Raw genomic sequence first — 22730 nt, forward strand, 5'->3', positions numbered from 1 at the left:
CTTGCAACTGCTCATTCAACTCTTTCAGCTCAGACGGGGCCATACGATACGACGGGATAGAAATGTGCTGAGTGCCCGGAGCCTAATCAATGCAAAAGTCAATATCCCTGTCGGGTGGCATACCCAGTAGGTCTGAAGGGAAACCATCAGTAAACTCTCGAACAGCGGGCACAAAATCGATAGAGGGAACCTCGACACTAGAATCACGAACATATGCCAAATAGGCCATACACCCCTTCTCGACCATACGCTGAGTCTTCACATAAGAGATAACACTATGGGTAGAATGACCAGGAGTCCCTCTCCACTCTAAACGAGGCATACCCGGTAAAGCTAAGGTCACATCTTGGCATGACAGTCCAAGATAGCGTGGTAAGGTGATAACCAGTCCATCACCAATATAACATCGAAATTGACCATGTCTAAACACAACAAATCTACACGAATCTCAAGATCCATAATCACCACAATACAAGAACGATGGACTCGATCAACTAAAATAGAATCACCTACCGGTATAGACACATAAACGGGAACACTCAATGAATCACTAGGCATAATCAGATACGGTGCAAAATAAGATGACACATACGAGTAGGTGGACCCTGGATTAAATAACACTAAAGCATCGAATAGTACCTGTGATAACTGCATTTGAAGCCTCAGCCTCGGGCCTGGCTGGAAGAGCATAACATTGCGGCTGAGCCTCACCACCCTGGGCTCCATCTCTGGGATGGCTTGCAGCTGGCTGGCCTCCACCTCTAGCGGCCTGAGCTCCACCTCTAAATCCTCTAACTCCACCTCTAGCACCTCTACCCCCACCTCTAGCTGGCGGGGCGGTCTGTGGAACACCTAGTGCCTGGTCCATAGCACGAGAACCCTGCTACTGTGACTGAGTACCCACCAACCTCGGACAAGTCCTCCTGATATGACCATACTCACCACACTAAAAATAACCACCTGAGTGTTGTGACTGAGGAAACTAAGACTGACCCTGGCGACCTGAATGACCACCCCGAAAACCCTAGAGCGGCGGTGCACTGATAGGAGTTGGTAGTGTACTGTAGGACTGCTGATTGGAATACTGCATCTGCGGACCACGACTACCTGAAGCACCGTGAGAGGCCTTAAGAGCTGACTGAAAGGGCCTTGGAGGATGGGCTCTACCATATGAATCTCTGCCTCTAGACGAGGTACCATCAAATCTACGTGAATGACGGGGTCTCTTATCCGACCTATGACCACCTCCCTGCGACAGGACCATCTCCACTCTACGGGCCACATTGGCTGCCTCCTGAAAAGTGATCTCTCTCCCAGCCTCCCTAGCCATCTGAAGGCGAATTGGCTGAATAAGACCATCAATAAATATCCTCACCCTCTCTCTCTCGGTAGGAAGTATGACAAGAGCATGACGATCTAAGCCGATGAACCTGGTCTCGTACTGGGTAACCGTCATGGAACCCTGCTAGAGGCGCTCAAACTGCCTCCGATAAGCCTCTCGCTGAGTAATAGGGAGAAACTTCTCCAAAAATAGCTATGTGAACTGCTCCCAAGTCAAGGCTGGCGATCCGACTAGTCTAGCTAAGCAATAATCCCTCCACCAGGTCTTGGCGGATCCAGACAAGCGAAATATAGCAAAATCAACCCCATTGGTCTCAACAATACCCATGTTACTGAGAACCTCATGGCAGCTGTCTAGATAATCCTGGGGATCCTCAGTAGATGCACGTTGAAAGTGGAAGTGAAGAGCTTGGTGAACCTATCCATCCTCCACAAAGCATCGGCAGACACAACCGCTCCATCACCGGTCTGAGCTACCACACCCGACTAAACTGCTCCAACTGGCTGAACTGCTGGAGTCTCAATCTGAGAAGCTACCTACTCCGGAGTGTGAGTAGTAGGAGTCTGGGCCCCTCCTCCAGCCTAAGAGACGACTGGTTCTACAAGAAGTAAGCCTGCTCGGGTGACACTCTCCATGAGGCCCACTAATCGGACAAGAGCATCCTGAAGGACCGGGGTAGCAATAAACCCCTCTAGGACTTGAGCTGGGCCCATCAAAGCTGTTGGGGCTAGAACCTCATCATCAAAGTCAACATAAGGCTCCGTTACTAGGGCTGCTGCTCGGGGCTGAGCTCTACCCCTACCTCGGCCTCTAGCACGGCCTCGCCCTCGCCCTCTTCCCCTCGTAGGAGCTACTGCTGGGGGCTCGAGCTGCTAAGCGGTAGATGAGGAAGCGCGTGTTCTCGCCATCTGCGAAAGAACAAAGTAGAAGTTTAATTAGAATTGAGAAACAAAACTGCACGATGAGAAAGAACAAATGTGAAGTTTTTCTAACTCTTTAGCCTCTGTGACAAATACAAAAATCTTCATACCGATCCCTCAGACTCTACTGAGCTTGTTCGTGAACTGCAAGACCTATGTAACCTAGAGCTCTGATACCAACTTGTCACGTCCCAGAATTCCCACCCTCGGGAGTCATGATGGCGCCTACTCGTAGAAGCTAGGCAAGCCATGAACTTAGAAATTTTTAACTCTTCTGTTTTAATCCTTTTTACAACTTATATTAACAAGTGATAAACATCTAAATGAAAACGGAATACAAGATTTACGCGGAAGTCTTAAATAAATATAAAACCAAAATGTTTCGAAAGTCAGCACATGTATCTACCCAGAAACTGGTGTCATGATATCCACAGACTACTAAGAGTACTACATACAACAGTTTGAAGGAAAAATAACATTGTTTGTCTCAGATACATGAGATAACAGAACATAATAAAAGATAGAGGAGACACCGGGCCTGCGGACACCTGCAAGCCTACCTCGGTGTCTCGGTGGACTGAAGGCTGGCTCCCCTAATGCTGCTGACCAAGCGCTGCTCCTATATTTGCACATAAGTGCAGAGTGTAGCATCAGCACAACCGACCCCATATGCTGGTAAGTGTCTGGCCTAACCCCGGCGAGGTAGTGACGAGGCTAGTACCAGACTCCAGATAAACCTGTGCAATTATATAATATACAATGGAAATATAAACAGGTAATAATAGTTTAAAAGGGAGGGGGAAACATGCTTTGGGGAAACATATCAATTTTATCAGAAACTTAATAAAGTATGAAAGAACACTCGATGTCTACAGTCAATACAATGACAATACTATTGCGGCGTGCAACCCGATCCACATATATATATAGTTGTTGCGGCGTGCAACCCGATCCAATATAATATCTGTTGTGGAGTGCAACCCTATCCAATATATATAACAGTTGCGGCGTGCAACCCAATCCAATTCATTATCTTGTGGTAGGCGTACCACCCGCTCCCATTTATTGTCAACAATAATCATAATTAACCGTCCCGACAAGGGATCAACCATAGACTATACTATCTCGGCAAGGGAACTGAATAGTACAAGTATATACGTCCCGGCAAGGGAGAAACAACCATAACCAAACTTGTTCAAACATCTAACTATCTCAACTATAACTCAACTAGTTTCAACATCTAACTACCTCAGCTATAACTAAACTTGTTACAACACCTAACTACCCAGCTATAACCAAACTTGTTACAATACTTAACATGAAGAATCATCAACCTAAGCGTCCGTAATATCATTTAAGGACACAATGCAGGGGAACCTCAACTCAACAATAGCCCGGCAAGGGGGCAACATAATGATCTCTTCTCTTTCTCATTTTTACTTCACAATTCACTTCACAACTCGAGCCAATGCTCTAGAGTTTTGATTATCACTTATACTTTCACAATTCGTATACAACTAGAGCCAACGCTCCTCAATGTTCATAGGTCACAATTCTTTCCACAACTTTACACAACAAATAGAAATCTTTGTCAAGGCATGAATAATACAACGAGATCATGAAAATCAAAATATAAGACTCACGGTCATGCTTGACACCAACGCATAGATACTCGTCATCATGCCTATACGTCGTACTCAATAAGAAACAAATAGAAAATAGGACACAACTCCTAATCCCTCAAGCTAAGGTTAGACCAAACACTTACCTCGATGCCACGAACACAACTCTAGGTTCAATTATAGCTTTACCCCTTGATTCCACCGCCAATTCGCCCGTATCTAGTCATAAATTACTTAATTACATCAATAAATGCTAAATAAATCAACCCCAATGCAGGAAAATGAGCTTTCCAAAGTTTTACCCAAAAAGTTAAAAATTGCCATCGGGCCCACATGGTCAAAACCTAAGGTTCGAACCAAAACCCGATTATCCATTCCCCCACGAACCCAAATATATAATTTATTTTGAAATCGGACCTCAAATCGAGGTCCAAATCCCCAATTTTTGAAAAACCTAGGTTCTACCCAAAACACCTAATTTCCCCCATTAAAAATGAGAAATAACTGAAAAGTTTGTTTAAATATACTCCTCTCAGACCCTTCCGCGGACCGCATAAAAAGGATTGCGGCCGCGGAGCTCCAACGTGGACCGCGAGAAATCGAGCGCGACCGCGAAGGCTTGGCCTTGCTCACCGCGGACCGCACAAATCCCATCACGGTTGTGGAGTCCCCACCGCGGACGGCGAGACCAGGCTTCAGAGACCTGCAACTTCTCTGAATCTGTAATATTTTTTCCTATGTGTAAAAACATCCCGAAACTCACCCGAGCCCTCGGGCCTCCAAAGCAAATGTCATGCTTACTCAAAAATATCATATGGACCTACTCGTGCGATAACATCATCAAAATAACATGTAAAATCATGAATTAAACTTCAAAACTAAACATTTTCATCAAGAACTCTCAAAGTTCATAGCTCTTCAACCGGAAGTCCAACTTACGTCAAATAAACTCCGTTTTTCACCACATTTCATAGTTATCTCTCAAGTACTATAACAAGTTTGTACGGGCTCCAGAACCAAAATACGGGCCCGATAACAACGGTTTCAAACATTAATTCTTTTCTTTATTCCTTAGATAATTCAGTAAAATAATTTCTTTCAAAAATTAATTCTAAGGCTTGGGACCTCGGGATTCATTTCCAGCATATCCAAGTCCCATATTTTACTGCGGACCTCCCGGGATCGTCGGAACATGGATCCAGGTCCGTTTTCTAAGAATGTTGACCAAAATCAACCATAATCAAAGTTTTAACTCTAAAATTTCATTTTCTCATATTTTCACATAGAAGGCTTTCCGAATATAGGTCCGGATCACGCACGTAAATCAAGGTGGGGTAAAAAGAGAGGTATTTTTTTAGGCCTCGGAACACTGAATGCACTTGCAACACAAGTAATGACCTTTTGGGTCATCACACGACTTGACTTCCAAGGGGCTCATACATATTGTTAAAGGATTCCTTTACTCCACTAACAGAAATAAAGATTTCGTAAACTATAATGAGGGTAAATAGTTTAAAATAATTAGTGGAAATATCATTTAGATAAAGTCCATGTCTTTATGATATATGCAAATATGTTCTTATATTATTGCCTTTTCTTTTCTATATTTTAGATTTCTCAATATGTTTGCTATATCACCGCGTGGAATACTTGAGACCAACAAGTTGGTAGGACCAAACTTTGATGATTGGTACAGAAATTTGAGAATTGTTCTCATGCATGAAAAACTTATTGATGTGAGCGATAAGCCTGCCAAGGAAGTCCCAGATGAGGATGATGATGATGCTACCAAGATTTATCAGAAATACTTGGAAGAATGTCTTACTACCAAATGCATCATTCTCGCTTCTATGAATTCTGAACTACAGAGAAAACATCAGGATATGGATCCAACTGCAATCATTGAACATCTTAAGAAGATGTTTGGTACACAAAGTAGGACAGCTAGATACCAGCTATCTAAGGCTGTATTTGGATCCAAATTGACTGGAAACTCTCCAGTTGGACCCTATGTCAATCATATGATTGATCTTATTGAAGAAATTGAGAAGTTGGGGTGCAAACTGGGTAAAGAACTTTCTCAAGATTTGATCTTGCAGTCACTATCAGAATCCTTTTCACAATTTGTTATCAATTTCAATATGAATAAAATGGATTGCGATCTTCATAAGATGCTTAACATGCTGATTGATTATGAGAATCAACTTGCATCTGAGAAGAAGAAAGGAATTGTCATGTTGGTTAGAAACTCTTCTAAGAAGAAGGGTAAGGATACAAGTAAACCCAAGAAAAAGGCTGTTGCGCCCAAGGGTAGTTGTAGACATGTGATTTTTGACCCTCCCCAAGATTTCTTATATTTTAGCATGTAAATATTTAATTTAGGCCTAATATAGCTATTTCAATTAATTTTTACTCTTTTACTTTATTTTATTACAAGAAAATAAAAATTACAAAAAATAGTTTCATTAATATTTTGTAGTCATTTTTAATCTTGAAAAATACCAAAAAGAAAATAGTTTCATTTATGGTTTATCTTTAATAGTTTATTTTAATTAATTGGGAGTAGTCTTACATTTTTTTTAATGCTTTATACTATTTTAAATAAGTAAAACTTAGGCCCTTAGTTAATGAAATCCAAATCTTCTAAGAAGCCCAATTGTTAGTTAATTCAAGACAATTTTAGCTCAATTTTGGACAAGAAAATGGCCCAATTTCGGACTAGCCCTTGAGCCCAAATCCCAATTGCCCCAAAATTAACCCTTAGCCCAACACCCTTACTCTTTAATTAAACCCTAGACCTAAGAGACTAAGAATCAGTGGCTGAACTCCAAGAACGACCCCCCCAACATATTTTTTCTTCAGCTTCTTCAATGAAGAAACAACCAAAAAACCCTAGATGAGCTCCTTTATTCTTCAACCTTGAAGACAACCTTGAAAACCCTAAGAGAACCCTTGAGCTGTCACTCCTCTTCAACACACCACCATAGCTGTCGAACAACCACCCGCCAAACCCCTTCATCTCTACTTCTTCTTCTTTATTCCACCATGAACGGCCACCCTCCAACACCACCCCAAACGACCGCCCAAAGACACGCACACACGCATATAGACGGAGGGAGAAGCCATCACCAATAGTAGCCCGCCAATCGTCGGCGCACCACCATTCAGCAGCAACAACCGCTACTTTCCACCACCAGCAGACTAGAACCCCCCCCCCCCCCCCACACGCCCCTGAATTTGTCGGAAAAACACCCACACACACTAACAGAAGCTCCAAAACGGACAAGATAGGAGGTGGAATGGACTGATCTAATCGTTGGAATAATAAAGTACCAAAAACTATTTTACCTTCTTTTGATTGAATATCACTTCGAAAAAAAATCAAAACGAAAAGAAATTTGGGAGTCATTTTATTATTGGAAGTTCATTGCTTGAGTTCGTTTGGATCCAAATACGTGTTTGCTCGAGTTTTTCGGTGCCGATTCGAGGTCCGTTGTCAAATCTTGGTCGCGGTTATTTGTTCAAAACTGTTTTTATTTTCCCATTGTCAAGGTCTGCCCTCATCTTACTTCTGTCAATTGATGTTGCAGTAGTTTAGTGTGAAATTGCATGTTATTGATTCTGTTGAGTTCATGCTAGATAAAAATGTGAAAATGCTTGTGTTTGTTTGTTTGTTTGTTTGAGTTACTTGATTGAAATTGTGAAGCTAGTTATCCCTTTGTAATTTTTTGCATCGTCACATTAAACATTGGAAATGTAGGTTAATCAAGCAATGGAACTGTTTGTTGGGACGAGGGATTTGGGCATTAAAATGAAAGGAGATTTGAGCTTAAATTTTGCCTTCATTATTTCCTTGGTCCGCTAGGAGCATGCTTAGGTCGACAAGGATTTTGTTAGTTTCGAGGCGAGTGGTCGTTCCCTTAGTTAAATTTATCTGGAAAATGCCCCAAGGGATTTGTATATATTTTATTTCAAGGGTATTCCCCGAAGTGAATGTAATTGGAGGCCATGGCGAACATCGTAGAAGAAGTTGCGTAGGATAATCTAGAACTTTATTTTTCTTCTTTTAATTTTCTTTCATTTAGGTGGGGACGATCTCGAGCCTCTTTTGATTGTTTATTTCTTTTTGTGTGTTATCACCTCAATTCGAATATCTTAAAAGTCAACTTGATCGAGTAGGCAACCGTACTAGTTACGAGACTTGGGGAGTGCCTAACACCTTCTCCCCGAGTCAAATAAACCCCCTTACCCGAATCTCTGGTGCAAATTTAGTTTTGGAGTCTCAAGTGTTTTGAAAGGAAAACAAATATTTTTAGAAAAAACGGTGACCTGACACACCGAAATCAAATGTCAGGTGGCGACTCTGAGTTAATCCTTTTGAACACAAATTTTTGTCACTTTCTAATTGAAAACCCTTTTGAGCTTTGCGAAATCTTTTTATTATTTTAAGAGGTTTAATGAAGTTTGTTAAAAAAAAGGGTGTGACAGTGGTGTGACCAAACCCAAAGGCAAAGAAGGCAAAGCTGACCAATCTGATGCTGTATGTTTCCATTGTAAGAAAATGGGACATTGGAAGAGAAACTGCCAGGAGTATCTTGCAACTTTAAAGGACAAGAAACAAGGTAAGACTTTAATGAAAAATGTTTTCAAGATTTCTTTAACTACTACTAATTATTCATTATGGGTATTAGATACTGACAGTGGTTATAACATCTACAATATGTTGTAGGGGTTCCAGATAAGTAAAAAGTTGAAGAAAGGAGAAATTAATCTACAAGTTGGAAATGGTGCAAAAGTTGCGGTCGTAGCTGTAGGATCAATTTCTTTAATAATTCCTACGGGCAAAGTACTTATGTTGGATGATTGTTATTACGTTTCTAAATTTGTTTCGAACATAATTTCACCTTCTATGTTAGACAAACGTGGTTTTCACATTAATATAGGCAATGATATTTGCTCTATTTATTATAGTGATAATTTATATGTGAATGGCTATCTCCAACATGACGTTTATGTCTTACCTAATGTGAAAGCTAATTTGATTATGCATGTTTCAAGTATTAAGAGGAAAAGAGATGATCAAGTAAATCATGCGTACCTTTGGCATTGTAGGCTTGGTCATATTGGAGAGAAAAGAATTAACAAGTTGTACAAGAAAGGGTACCTTGACAAATATGATTTTGAATCATATCCAACTTGTGAATCTTGTCTCAAAGGAAAAATGATCAAATCCCCATTTACTGGAAGTGGAGAAAGAGCTTCTGGATTATTGGGACTAATTCATACAGATGTTTGTGGGCCCATGTGATGACCCAAAAGGTCATCACTTATTTTAAAACAAAACTCCATGTTCTGAGGCCTTGAAAACCACATTTAGAGTTACCTCAATTTGCGTGCGCAGTCCAGGCGCGTAGCCGATGAGTTTTGATTATAGAATGAGCTAATTTGACTTCGGTCAACATTTTGGGAAAATGGACCCGGACCAGTGATTTGACGGTCCCGGAGGGTTCGTAGGAAAATATGGGACTTGGGCGTATGCCCGGAATCAAATTTCGAGGTGCCGAGCCGAAGAAATTAATTTTCAAAGAAAATTATTTTCTGAAATTCTTTAAAGAAATTTGAAATGAAATTTGATTAGAATATGATGGTATCGGACCCATATTTTGGTTCCAATGCCCGGTACAGGTCTTATATATGATTTAAGATATTTATCTGGAATTTGGTGAAAAATAGATGTCATATGACGTGATTCGGACATAAATTGTAAAATTTATATTTAAAGTAGTTTTGAGAAAATTTCATTGATCTCGAGATTTAATTTGATGTTCATGATGTTATTTTGATGATTTGATTACATGAATAAGTTCGTGGGATGTTTTTGAGTTAGTATGCACACTTGGTTTGGAGTTTCGAGGGCTCGGGTGAGTTTTGGGTAGGTTCGGGATGTTTTAGACTTAAAACCAGAAGTTACAGGTCTCTGAAGCCAGGCTTCGCGGTCCGCGGTGGAAGCTTCGCGGCCACGGTAGGGGCTCCGTGACCGCGGTGGGATTTGTGCGGTCCGTGATGAGCAGGGACAAGCCTTCGTGGCCGCGCTCGATTTCTTGCGGTCCGCGGTGGGTTCCTGTGCGGCCGCAGTCCAATTCGTGCGGTCCGCACTGGGCACTGGACCGCAATACCTCAAGAAGACCTGTGCGGCCGCAATCCATTTTGTGCGGTCCACACATGGGGTCTGAGAGGGGTATAAATAGACAGGATTTTCAGTTATTTTTCATTTTTCAAAACCCCAAAAACATAAAAGGCGATTTTTCAAACAAACTTTCTTCTCCAAATCAATTGTAAGTCGTTTTTAACTAGTTTTCTTCAATCATTAACATCTTTTAACATGATTTCAACTTCAAATCAATGATTTTCATGGGGGAAATTGGGTGATTTGGGTAGAACTTAGGTTTTTCAAAAATTGGGGATTTGGACCTCGATTTGAGGTCCGATTTCAAAGCAAATTACATATTTGAGCTCGTGGGGGAATGGGTAATCGGGTTGTGGTTCGAACATCAGGTTTTGACCACATGGGCCCGGGGCGATTTTGACTTTTTGGGTAAAACTTTGGAAAACTCATTTTTCATGCATTCAAATTGATTCATTTAGCGTTTATTGATGTAATTAAGTAACTTATGTCTAGATACGAGCAAATTGGCGGAGGAATCGAGGGGTAAAGTTATAATTGAAGCTTGAGTTGTGTTCGAGGCATCGAGATAAGTGTTTGGTCTAACCTTAGCTTGAGGGATTAGGAGTTGTGTCCTATTTGCTATTTGCTTCATATCGAGTACGACGTATAGGCATGGTGACGAGTATCTATACGTTGGTGTCAAACATGACCGTGAATCTTATCTTGTGATTTTCATGATCTCGTTGTATTATTCATGCCTTGGTGAAAATTTCTATTTACTGTGTAAAGTTATGGAAAGAATTGTGACCTATGAACATCGAGGAGCGTTGGCTCCAGTTGTATAACGAATTGTGAAAGTATAAGTAAGAATCGAAACCTTAGAACATTGGCTCGAGTTGTGTAGTAAATTGTGAAGTAAAAGTGAGAAAGAGATGAGATCATTATGTTGCCCCCTTGTCGGGCTATTGTTGAGTTGAGGTTCCCTTGCATTGTGTTCTTAATTGATATTATGGACGCTTAGGTTGATGATTCTTCTTATTAGGTATTGTAACAAGTTTGGTTATAGCTGGGTAGTTAGGTGTTGTAACAAGTTTAGTTATAACTGAGGTAGTTAGATGTTGAAACTAGTTGAGTTATAGTTGAGATAGTTAGATGTTGGAACAAGTTTGGTTATGGTTGTTTCTCCCTTTCCTGGAACGGGTTGCACGCCGCAACAGATATTATATTGGATCGGGTTGCACATCGCAACAGTTATACATGTGGAACGGGTTGCACACCGCAACAATGTTAAAAGATAAGGGATCGGGTTGTGCGCCACAACAACATTGTCGTTGTATTGATTGTAGACATTGAGTGTTCTTTCATACTTTATTAAGTTTCTGATAGAATTGATATGTTTTCCCGAAGCATGTTTTCCCCTCCCTTTTAAAACTGTTATTACTTGTTTATATTTTTGATGTATATTAGATAACTGCACAGGTTTATCTAGAGTCTGGTGCTAACCTCGTCACTACCTCGCCGGGGTTAGGCCAGACACTTACCAACACATGGGGTCGGTTGAGCTAATATTACACTATGCACTCTGTGTAGATACCGGAGTAGCCTTTGGTCAGCAGCAGTAGCTCGGGAGCCATCCTTCAGTCCACCGAGACACCGAGGTAGCCTTGTAGGCTTTCGCAGGCCCGACGTTTCCTCTATCTTATTTTATATTCTGTTGTCTCATCTATTCGAGAAAAACAGTGTTATATTTCTTTCAAAAGGTTGTATTTAGCACTCTTAGTAGTCTGTGGATGTTGTGACACCAGGTTCTGGTTAGAGGCACGTGATGGTCTTTGAGACATTTTCGTTTTCTATTTATTTAAGCCTTCCGCTAAATTTCATATTCCGCTGTTATTTAACTATTTATTCCCTTGTTAATACAATCGGTAAGAAGTTCTAAAATAAAGGAGTTAATGATTTATAAGTTCATGGCTTGCCTAGTTTCTACGAGTAGGTGCCATCACGACTCACGAGGGTGGGAAATCCGGGGCGTGATAAGTTGGTATCAGAGCTCTAGGTTACATAGGTCTCAGAATTCACGGACAAGCTTAGTAGATTTTGAGAGATCGATACGGAGACGTCTGTATTTAGCCCACAGAGGCTACAGAGTTAGGAAGACTTCACATTTGTTCTTTCTCGTTGTGCGATTTTGTTTCTCAATACTAATTGAACTTCTACTCTGTTCTTTTGTAGATGGAGAGAACACGCACTTCCTCATCTACCGCTCAGCAGCCCGAGCCCCTAGCAGTATCTCCCACGAGGGGCAAAGAGCAAGGTTGAGGCCGTGCCAGAGGCCGAGGTAAGGGTAGAGCTCAGCCCCGAGCAGCCACCCCAGTAATGGAGCCTCAGATTGACTTTGATGATGAGGTTCCAGCCCCAGCAGCTCCGGTGGGCCCAGCTCAGGTCCCAGAGGGGTTTATTGCTACCCCAGTCCTTCAGGATGCTCTTGTTTGATTAGTGGGCCTTATGGAGAGTGTCACCCAAGCAGGCTTGCTTCCTATAGCACCGGCCATCTCTCAGGCTGGAGGAGGGGCCCAGACTCCTCCTACTCGCACTCCGGAGCAGGTAGCTCCTCAGATTCAGACTCTAGTGATTCAGCTAGTTGGAGCAGTTCAGCCGGGTGTGGTAGCTCAGATCGGTGATGGAGCAGCTATGTCTGTCGATGCTTTGTGGAGGCTGGATAGGTTCACCAAGCTCTTCACTTCCACTTTCAGCGGTGCATCTATTGAGGATCCCTAGGATTATCTAGACAGCTGCCACGAGGTTCTTAGGAACATGGGTATTGTTGAGACCATGGGGTCGATTTTGCTACATTTCGCTTGTTGGGATCCGCCAAGACTAGGTGGAGGGATTTTGCTTAGCTAGACCAGCCGGATCGCCAGCCTTGACTTGGGAGTAGTTCACACAGCTATTTCCGTAGATGTTTCTCCCCATTACTCAGTGAGAGGCTTATCAGAGGCAGTTTGAGCGCCTCCAGCAGGGTTCCATGACAGTTACCCAGTATGAGACCAAGTTCATCGACTTAGCTCGCCATGCTCTTGTCATACTTCCTACCGAGAGAGAGAGAGAGAGAGGGTGAAGAGGTTTATTGATGGTCTTATTCAGCTGATTCACATTCAGATGGCTAGGGAGGCTGGGAGTGAGATCACTTTTTAGGAGACGACCAATGTGGCCCGTAGAGTGGAAATGGTCCTATCGCAAGGAGGTGGTCATGGGTCGGATAAGAGGCCCCGTGATTTAGGTAGATTCAGTGGTGCCTCGTCTAGAGGCAGGGATTCATATGGTAAGGCCATCCTCCTTGGCCCTTTCAATCAATTCTTCAAGTCTCTCACGGTGCTTTAGGTAGCCCTGGTCCGCAGATGCGGTATTCTGATCAGCAGTCCTACAGTGCACCACTAGCTCCTTTCAGTGCACCGCCGCTTCAGAGTTTTCGGGGTGGTCATTTGGTGGGTGCTTAGTCGCAGCAGCAAGGTTCCCGTGCTATGGTCGAGGCACCAGGTGTTCCCCAGACCGCCCATCCAGCTAGGGGTGGGGGCAGAGGTGCTAGAGGTGGAGGTAGAGGATTTAGAGGTGGAGCTCAGTCCGCTAGAGGTGGAGGCCAGCCAGCTGCAGGCCATCCTAGAGATGGAGCCCAGGGTGGTGGGGCCCAGTTCCGATGTTGTGCTCTTCCAGCCAGGCCCGAGGCTGAGGCTTCAGATGCGGTTATCACAGGTACTATTATGGTTTGTGATAGAGATGCTTCAGTGTTATTTGATCCAGGGTCCACCTACTCGTATGTGTCATCTTATTTGTACCGTATCTAGTTATGCCTAGTGATTCATTGAGTGTTCCCGTTTATGTGTCTACACCGGTGGGTGATTTTATTGTAGTTGATCGAGTCCATCGTTCTTGTATTGTGGTGATTGGGGGTCTTGAGATTCGTGTAGATTTGTTGCATTTAGACATGGTCGATTTCGATGTTATATTGGTGATGGACTGGTTATCACCTTACCACGCTATCTTGGACTGTCATGCCAAGACTGTGATTTTAGCTTTACCGGGTATGCCTCGTTTAGAGTGGAGAGGGACTCCTGGTCATTCTACCCATAGTGTTATCTCTTATGTGAAGGCTCGGCGTATGGTCGAGAAGGGGTGTATGGCCTATTTGGCATATGTTTGTGATTCTAGTGCCGAGGTTCCCTCTATCGATTCTGTGCCCGTTGTTCGAGAGTTTCCTAATAGTTTCCCTTCAGACCTGCTGGGTATGCCACCCGATAGGGATATTGACTTTTGCATTGATTGGGCTCCGGGCACTCAGCCCATTTCTATCCCGCTGTATCGTATGGCCCCGTCTGAGCTAAAAGAGTTGAAGGAGCAGTTGCAAGACTTGCTTGAGAAGGGTTTCATTAAGTCGAGTGTTTCGCCTTGGGGTGCGTTGGTGTTGTTTGTTAAGAAGAAGTACGGATCGATGAGAATATGTATTAATTACCGGCAGTTGAACAAGGTTACAATCATGAATAAGTACCCATTGTCGAGGATCGATGATTTGTTTGATTAGCTTCAGGGTGCCAAGGTGTTTTCAAAGATTGATTTAAGATCTGGCTACCATCAGTTGAGGATTAGGGCATCCGATGTCCCTAAGATAGCATTTCGCACTCGGTACGGGCATTATGAGTTCTTGGTTATGTCGTTCGGGTTGACAAATGCCCCAATAGCTTTCATGGATTTGATGAACCGAGTTTTCAGACATTATTTGGATTCGTTCGTGATAGTCTTCATTGATGATATTTTGATATATTCCCACAACCGGGAGGAGCACGAGCAACATCTTGGAGTGCTTCTTCAGACTTTGAGGGAGAGTCAGTTGTATGCTAAATTTTTGAAGTGTGAGTTCTGGTTGACTTCAGTTGCATTCCTGGGTCATGTTGTGTCAGCAGAGGGTATTCAGGTTGATTCGACGAAGATTGAGGCAGTCAAGAACTGGCCCAGACCAGCATCAGCTACAGAATTTTGGAGTTTCTTAGGATTGGCAGGCTACTATCGTCGGTTCGTGGAGGGGTTATCATCTATCGCATCCCCGATGACCAGGTTGACCCTGAAGGGTGCCCAGTTCAGATGGTCAGACGAGTGTGAGGCGAGCTTTCAAAAGCTCAAAACAGCTTTGACTATGGCGCCGGTGTTGGTTTTGCCCACAGGTTCAGGGCCTTATACAGTTTATTGTGATGCTTCTCGTATTGGGCTTGGTGTAGTGTTGATGCAGGATGGCAAGGTCATTGCCTATGCTTCGCGGCAGTTGAAGATTCATGAGAAGAGCTATCCCGTTCATGATTTAGAGTTGGCAGCCATAGTTCACGCATTAAAGATTTGGAGGCATTATCTGTATGGCGTGACATGTGAGGTGTTCACAGATCATAAGAGTCTTCAGTATTTGTTCAAGCAAAAAGAGTTGAATTTGAGGCAGAAGAGGTGGTTGGAGTTGTTGAAGGATTATGATATCACTATCTTTTATCACCCGGGAAAGGCCAATGTGGTGGCCGATGCCTTGAGTAGGAAGTCAGCCAGTATGGGCAGCCTTGCTTATATTTCGGTCGGTGAGAGGCTGCTTGCTTTGGATGTTCAGGCCTTGGCCAATCGGCTCATGAGGTTGGATATTTCTGAGCCTAGTCGGGTATTAGCTTGCATGGTCGCTCGTTCTTCTTTAGTGGAGCGTATCCATGATCGGCAGCATGATGATCCCCATTTGTGCGTCCTTAGAGACACGGTGCAGCGCGAAGGTGCCAAGTAGGTTATCCTAGATGATGATGGAGTTTTAATATTGCAGGGTCGAGTGTGTGTGCCAAATGTGGATGGGCTTCGAGAGTTGATTTTAGAGGAGGCCCATAGCTCCAGGTACTCTATGTAGACATGTGATTTTTGACCCTCCCCAAGATTTTTCATATTTTAGCACGTAAATATTTAATTTAGGCCTAATATCGTTATTTTAACTAATTTTGACTCTTTTACTTTATTTTATTACAAGAAAATGAAAATTACAAATTTAAACATAGCTAGTCATAAAGGCCCAAGTTTCTAGCCCATTCCTTAATCTCAATATCCAATACCCATCAAGCTAATCGTAGGGACCCTTTTAGACTCTTCTTTGAAACAAAAAATAAATAAAAGACCCTAAGGACTTAAAACAAAAGACCTAGGGACTAATTGGCAAAATACATAAGAATACATATTAGACCTAGACCTATACATAAGGGAAGAGACTAACACCTAGAGCGGGGAAAATGAGAGAAACCTAGCGCCGTTTTCTCCGAAAGAGTAAAAGGAACACAAGAAATACAGAACATAGAAAAAGCTGACAATCAGCGTCGCAGACCTAGGCACCCCCCCTTCTCACGTCGTCTTCTTCGTCGACCCTCCCTCCCCTTTTGTTCCATTTTCTCTTCAGTAGCATAAACAAAAGGCAGCACCCACAAACAACAACACCCATTCCCTTTCCACCCTTACAAAACAAACGAAACCCAACATCAAAACACTTCGAAATAACCATTTTCCTCAATAAAAGTAGCATTTCTGTTGAGATCGAGTTCAGTTAAAGCTCGTTCATTGGTTGGTAGTTCCGTTCAAGTTTCCGGCGAGTTTCTGGCGCCGCTGTGTTTTCTGTTCGAGCTCAGTGAAGGTTCCTTCAGAGAGGTCCGTTGAAGTTTTCTGATCTAGTTTCAGTCGAAGTTGTCAGTTTTCTCCGTTCGAGCTTATCCGTCGTTGATTTTAGATGCTGTAAATCTTAAATCAGTTCGAAAGAATTTTTGCTCAAAGGTTCATTTTCTTCACTTTGTGCTATGAATTCTTATTTCTTAATGGTTGCTGCTGTTGTTATTCCTCTTTAGTTAGATATTTTATTTTTGTGATTTGTTAAAATATTGGTTCTCCAGTTATCCCTCTTTAATTGCTTTGTTTTTCTTTTTGATTTATTTAATTTATTTGAAGCTGAATTAATGTGATGCTTAAAATCGTAAGTTGTTCACTTACACGCCAAATGTGAGCATGATTTTGATGGCTTAATAATTCTCTTTTCTAACCCCTTTGATGTCATCTTGTAGCAATTGTGTCGGTAGAGTTACTGTGCTATTTTGATATTTGGGAGGAAACAATAATGGGAATTTTTCTTTAGTTTGGGAAATAGATCAATATTCGTAGGAAAGCCTTTAGGCGTGACTAAATAAATCATCATGATTATGGGTACGGTTCCCGTGACATAGTTATGATGCCTAATTCCCAAACTCGGGTGCGCATTATGTGACCCAAATCCAAATCTCAACAATGTTAGATAAAATATGTCGAGGACCGCGGGTGCATTTATGTGACGTGGTTCAAGACATGTTTTAATAACGTTGCAATCTTCCTAAAAATGAATAAAAGCGGTTAATAAGTTAAAATTGAACTATAGGCTAAAACATGTGTTAAAATCAGATAATAGGCCAATAATAATAGTTGAGCGACCATGCTAGAACCACGGAACTCGGGAATGCCTAACACCTTCTCCCGGGTTAACAAAATTCCTTACTCGGATTTCTGTGTTCGCAGACTGTGAAATAGAGTCAATATTTTCCTCGATTCGGGATTTTAACTGGTGACTTGGGACACCATAAAATTATCCCAAGTGGCGACTCTGCATTTAAGAAATAAATAATCCCGTTTTGATTGTCACTTTAAGTTGGAAAAAACTCCCTTATACCCTTCAGGGTAGGTAAAAAGGAGGTGTGACAGCTCTGGCGACTCTGCTGGGGATCGAACCCAGAATCTCTAGTTCTGGGTTCAAGAATTCGAGCTTGGAATAATTGTTATATTTGGCTTTATTTATTATCTGGTTTTATTACATGTTTGGGCCTAATGTGCTAAATGTTTCTTTTTACCGCTTTGATATTGTTTGGACTGTATATAAATTGTTACGAAACCCTCCTTTCTCTGAGTCTTCTAAATTATCTGGGAAGTGTGCACTTCATATGACTTCTTTTCTATTAGAGTCATATCCCAATTTTAGAACGAGGTTCGGAGAAGTTTCAAAGTCGGTGAAGCTTCTGTATTCCCGGTATGCTACTCCCCTCGGCTCGAGATGTCCGCTCGGGTAAGTCAGGTCTAGAACAAATAAACCCAGGTTTTTAAATCTAGAATAACATAGTCTCATGCCGGATCCCTAGTAGGAACGCTTGTTTGCATCACGTGCATCTGACTTTGGGGACTCAACACAGGGGTTGGGTCCGTCTAGGACAGGTGTACCCAAAATAACAGACCATCTTGATGCATCCTATGTGCTACATGTTGCATTTCTTCAAGGATAAAAGGGTCATTTGACGGACCAATGATAGTTGAGGGCAAATGGAAAAAGGAAAAATGAGAAAGAAAAGAGATTGAAGTATAAAAATGAAGCAAGTGGGACCCAGTTATAATTTTCTTGCACACCTTTTCAAAAAAAACCAAAAAATGAAAATGAAAAAATCAAAAAAAAAAGAGTTTGCATTTTCCCCGTCATTTTTTAAAAGAAAAGGAAAAAAAGAAAAGAAAATCCAAAAAGGTGTTTACATGTTTCATCATTTTTTTTCTTCTCTGAATTTAGTTGTTTTTAATTCTCGCCCATATCCAATCTGCCCAAACTACGCATACCTGATTCTCGTCTTTCGGGGCGTGATACGTAGGAAACCCATATAGGGTCCGGTCTTCCGAGTAAATCTTAGGTTCTTGGCTTTGCAGGGTCTTAGCCAAATTTTATACTTCTAGCCACATTTTGGACAAACAAATCATTTTGCAAAAATAGTCTCAACCATGTCTTGCATGTGTCTAGTAGAGAATGTTACGGTCTCACATAGTGTTGGTTTCCGTTTTCTCATACAGGTATGGATCTACTTACCGGAGTTTGAGCATGACAGAGCCTTAGGACCATCCAGTCAGGAGTTTGCTTAAGGAGATTTTTTTAATTATTATGTTTTGAGTTTGTTATTTTTTTATGTCGTCTTTTACCTTCTAGTTTTGTACAGTAATGTTGGGTCTTTTGTTTTTGTATTTCCTATTTTGTATTGGAAAAAGATGTGTTATAAATCAAAAATCCAAAAGAAAGGATATTTTGCGTTTTTATATTTCCGTTAGAATTTTCTTTAGGAATACTACTCCCAGAAATTGAAAAAAATCATTTGATATGGTTTTTCCTTTAGGCAATTCATATCTAGAACTTAAAATAAAAATTAGTTTTTATATATCCTTTAGTATATTAGGACTAAAAAAAAGAGAATTTTTTGTTTTTAGTACCTCTTTAAAGGTTTTCTCTAAGATATTAATTCCAAAAATCCAAAAAAGGTTTTCTTTTGAGGTCATAGAAGAAATAAGATACCTTATCTTCTATTTATTTTTTAAAATTTCTCCTTTAGGTATTTAAAAATTGAAATCCAAAAATAATTTTTGTCTTTTTCATTTCTCATTACGAAGTTTTTCTTCAGGGATATCAAATGAAAATTCAAAAAAAAGTAAAAACATATCTTTCTCTCTTCTAGGATTTTTCCTTAATAGAGTATTTGTTTCCAAAAAGAAAAGAAAAAGAAAAAATATATGCTCATTAAGCTTGGGTTTAGGATAGGTTATAGAACATTGAGTCTAGAAAAAAAAAGATTTGCTTCTTTTATTTCTCTTTTCTCATCAGAGTACTCCTTAAGGTAAAAAGAAAAGAAAAAGAAAAAGAGAACGTCAGTTTGTTTTCTTTATTCCCGATCTTTCCGAACTACGCAAAGATCTGATTCATGCGGCATCATGATATGTAGGCAACCTACATAAGGTTCGATCGAATTATTTTTTTTAATACCAAAAGAAAAAGAAAAAAAAAAGAATAAAAAAAGAAAAAAGATGATGAAATTATGGGATGTGAGAAATGAGAAGGATTTTCTTAAAGAGCCTTTCACTGTAGCAAAACGCTCCAGCTTCTCTCTACTATCGCATCACTGTAGCAGTCAAGAACCCTACTGTTCATCAGACAAAACTGGGCAAAACTTGTTCATTCATGGATCTGTAAAGGCAGCCATGGCTGCGCCTATCTCTCCTCAGCCTTTAGCTGTGGGAGAGGCAACACAAATCCATGCAGAAACAATCCCAAATCATAATACAAAACAAACCTATGCATCTCAACTTCAACCAAAACAGTCCGCCTTAGTGTCGTCAAAAATCGAGTTGTTTCCAGTAAAACTCGACCATGGAGAACCAGTCATAAAATTCACAGTGGAGGATGTTAATGACTTCATTAGGGAGGAAGGACTGCATCAAGCAGTTGTGATTAAATTTTCATACGGAAAACCAGATCTATAGGAGGTTCGAAGAATTATTTCAACGCAATTTGACATCCAAGGTCACTGTAACGTTGGGCAGTTGGAATTTCGTCACCTGTTGGTCAGTTTGATTTATTCAATGATTATGTTCAGTTCCTCTCGAGCTCGACTGGATATCTTAAATCCAAAGGCGATGAGTACTTCTTCAGAACATTCCCATGGACACTAGGATTCAATCCAAATGAGGAGACTTCTATGGCAGTCGTCTAGATCTCGTTACCAGGTTTGCCACCTAATTTCTTTGCAAAGAGGTCGTTAATGTCTATAGCGTCAGCTATTGGAAAAGCTCTTGCTGTGGACAAGGCGACACAACAAAGGACTAGACCTAGTGCGGCAAGAGTTAAAGTTGTAATCGATTTGCTAGACAAACGCCCCAAAAAGGTTAAGCTTCAGATTGTGGATAGAGTTACTGGTAAATATGTCATACATTATCAGGAAATAGTGTATGAAAATCTTCCTAAATATTGCACTTGTTGCAAACATCAAGGACATGACGAAAAGGTATGTCGAGTAATGAAAGAACAAGCAGAAAAGGAGGTGGTGACAGAGGAAGTAACAGGGGTTAAGCTTCAAGGTGGTCATAGTTTGGTCGAGGCAGATGGTCCAGTTATTGAAAAACTACAAGGTGATGCTAGGGACTATCTCAATGCAAAAAGAGTTGGCCAAATAATGGTGTTAAATTCTGAAGATAACAGAAAAAGTGAGCAGCAACAGGTATTGAGTTTACAAGGTGAAATCGAGGCAACAACAACAGCTGGACCAAAAATAATTTTAGCTGACGCTAATAGACGTGATGGTGCACAGATTTGCAGCAATGCGGTTACTATTGTTCCTGTAGATCGTGATGGTGCACAGATTTGTAGCAATGCGGTTACTATTGTTCTTTCATTGAAAACAGTAGATGATTTTAGGAAGGCTAAAAATCATGCTGCTGCTCGAGAAAGTAGTGCAGCTGGCAACCTTCAAGATAGGGTGGAAGGCAGTGGAATATCTGAAGCTGTACGAGCTTCTACTGTGTCAAGGCTGGATAATAATTTTGAACACAATGCAACTGGAGGTCGAGCTACACAGCTGACAAACTTGCCAAGCAATTCTGTATTTGGGCAAGTTTTGTCAAATAAAGCTGAGGTAGCTCCTGCTGTTAAAAAAATACAACGCTCCAGCAGATATTCATGCTACAAGAGCTTTGGCAACAATTACCAATGCAGTGAGTAAAACAACAGATGTTGCACTACCTGGGAACAAGGTGACTGCTAATAAGCTTGATGAGGAGCAACAAAAGGACGGAACTGCTATTGTGAAAAAATTAAATGCTACAGGAAAAATAGGGGAACCTACTGTTCCATTGCAAACTTTTGCAAATTTGGAAACTAGCAGTCAACGACCTGCAGCTACTAATGAGCATGATCATCTGTTGGTTAGCACAAATAAAGCAGGCAGAACAGAAGAAGTGCAATCAGAGGGGTCGTGTGGTGAAGTTGAAGGTGAATCTGGAAATCTCTTGTTATTAACTGATGTTCAAGATAGTCAAGATGATGAACTGCGTTCAGTTGGCTCATCACCAATATCAACACAATGCAGCTCACCACCAGTACCAAAAAATTGCAGCACTTCCATTTTAAGTGGTACTATGATGCAAAATACAATAAGACTAAAATCTGGGCAGCAGCAACATAGTTTAAACAGTACAAAAGCTATCACTGAAGCGGGTAAATCTACTGCATAGCAACACAATCATGCTCTTCCAAATACAGGACAACAGCTAGATTTTCCTATAAGTTTCATGGCTGGACAGCAGAAGCATACTCTAGGCAGTCCACTACAAAAGCTACATCACACTTCAGGTGATGCAGCAGTAGAATTGGACAATGTTAAATGTTCAGCTGAATTTTCAAACCATGCTTTGATTTCAAACCATGACCGGGATCTATTGGATGCTTTGGACAATCCAAAACCTCATATATGTGCATACTCAAATAGAATAATGCTCAGGCAACTCCCAATGAGAGCTGCAAAACAAAAAGGGGTTGCCACCTCCACATCTACGAGGTCCAATAGATCCGCGAAGAAATGAAGAATTTTGAAGATTATTTGAAGATAGTTAAAGAGGAATTTAAGGAAGTTCAAATTGAAGAACTCACAAGTTTGAGAAATGAGGGGCAAGACTCTAATTTATACATTGTTTTAGTTTATCATTTTCAAAGCATCATCACTTGTAATAGCGTCATAGAGTGTGTTATAAACTCTATGGCGATCATAGAGTACTTGGTACTTTCAAGTTCCTATTTTTTACATGCTTGCTAGAAG

General features: G+C 41.2%; 1 long non-coding RNA gene across 1 annotated transcript; it reads left to right on the top strand.

Moving 5' to 3' along the window:
* Window positions 1–16336: 16336 nt before the first annotated feature.
* LOC142179570 (uncharacterized) lies at window positions 16337–19186 on the top strand. Its single transcript, XR_012708091.1, has 2 exons — window positions 16337–16875; window positions 18949–19186. It is a non-coding gene; the product is annotated as an uncharacterized LOC142179570 (long non-coding RNA).
* The last annotated feature ends 3544 nt before the right edge of the window (window positions 19187–22730 follow it).

This window comes from Nicotiana tabacum, chromosome 3, assembly GCF_000715075.1.
Source record: "Nicotiana tabacum cultivar K326 chromosome 3, ASM71507v2, whole genome shotgun sequence".
NCBI lineage: Eukaryota > Viridiplantae > Streptophyta > Magnoliopsida > Solanales > Solanaceae > Nicotiana > Nicotiana tabacum.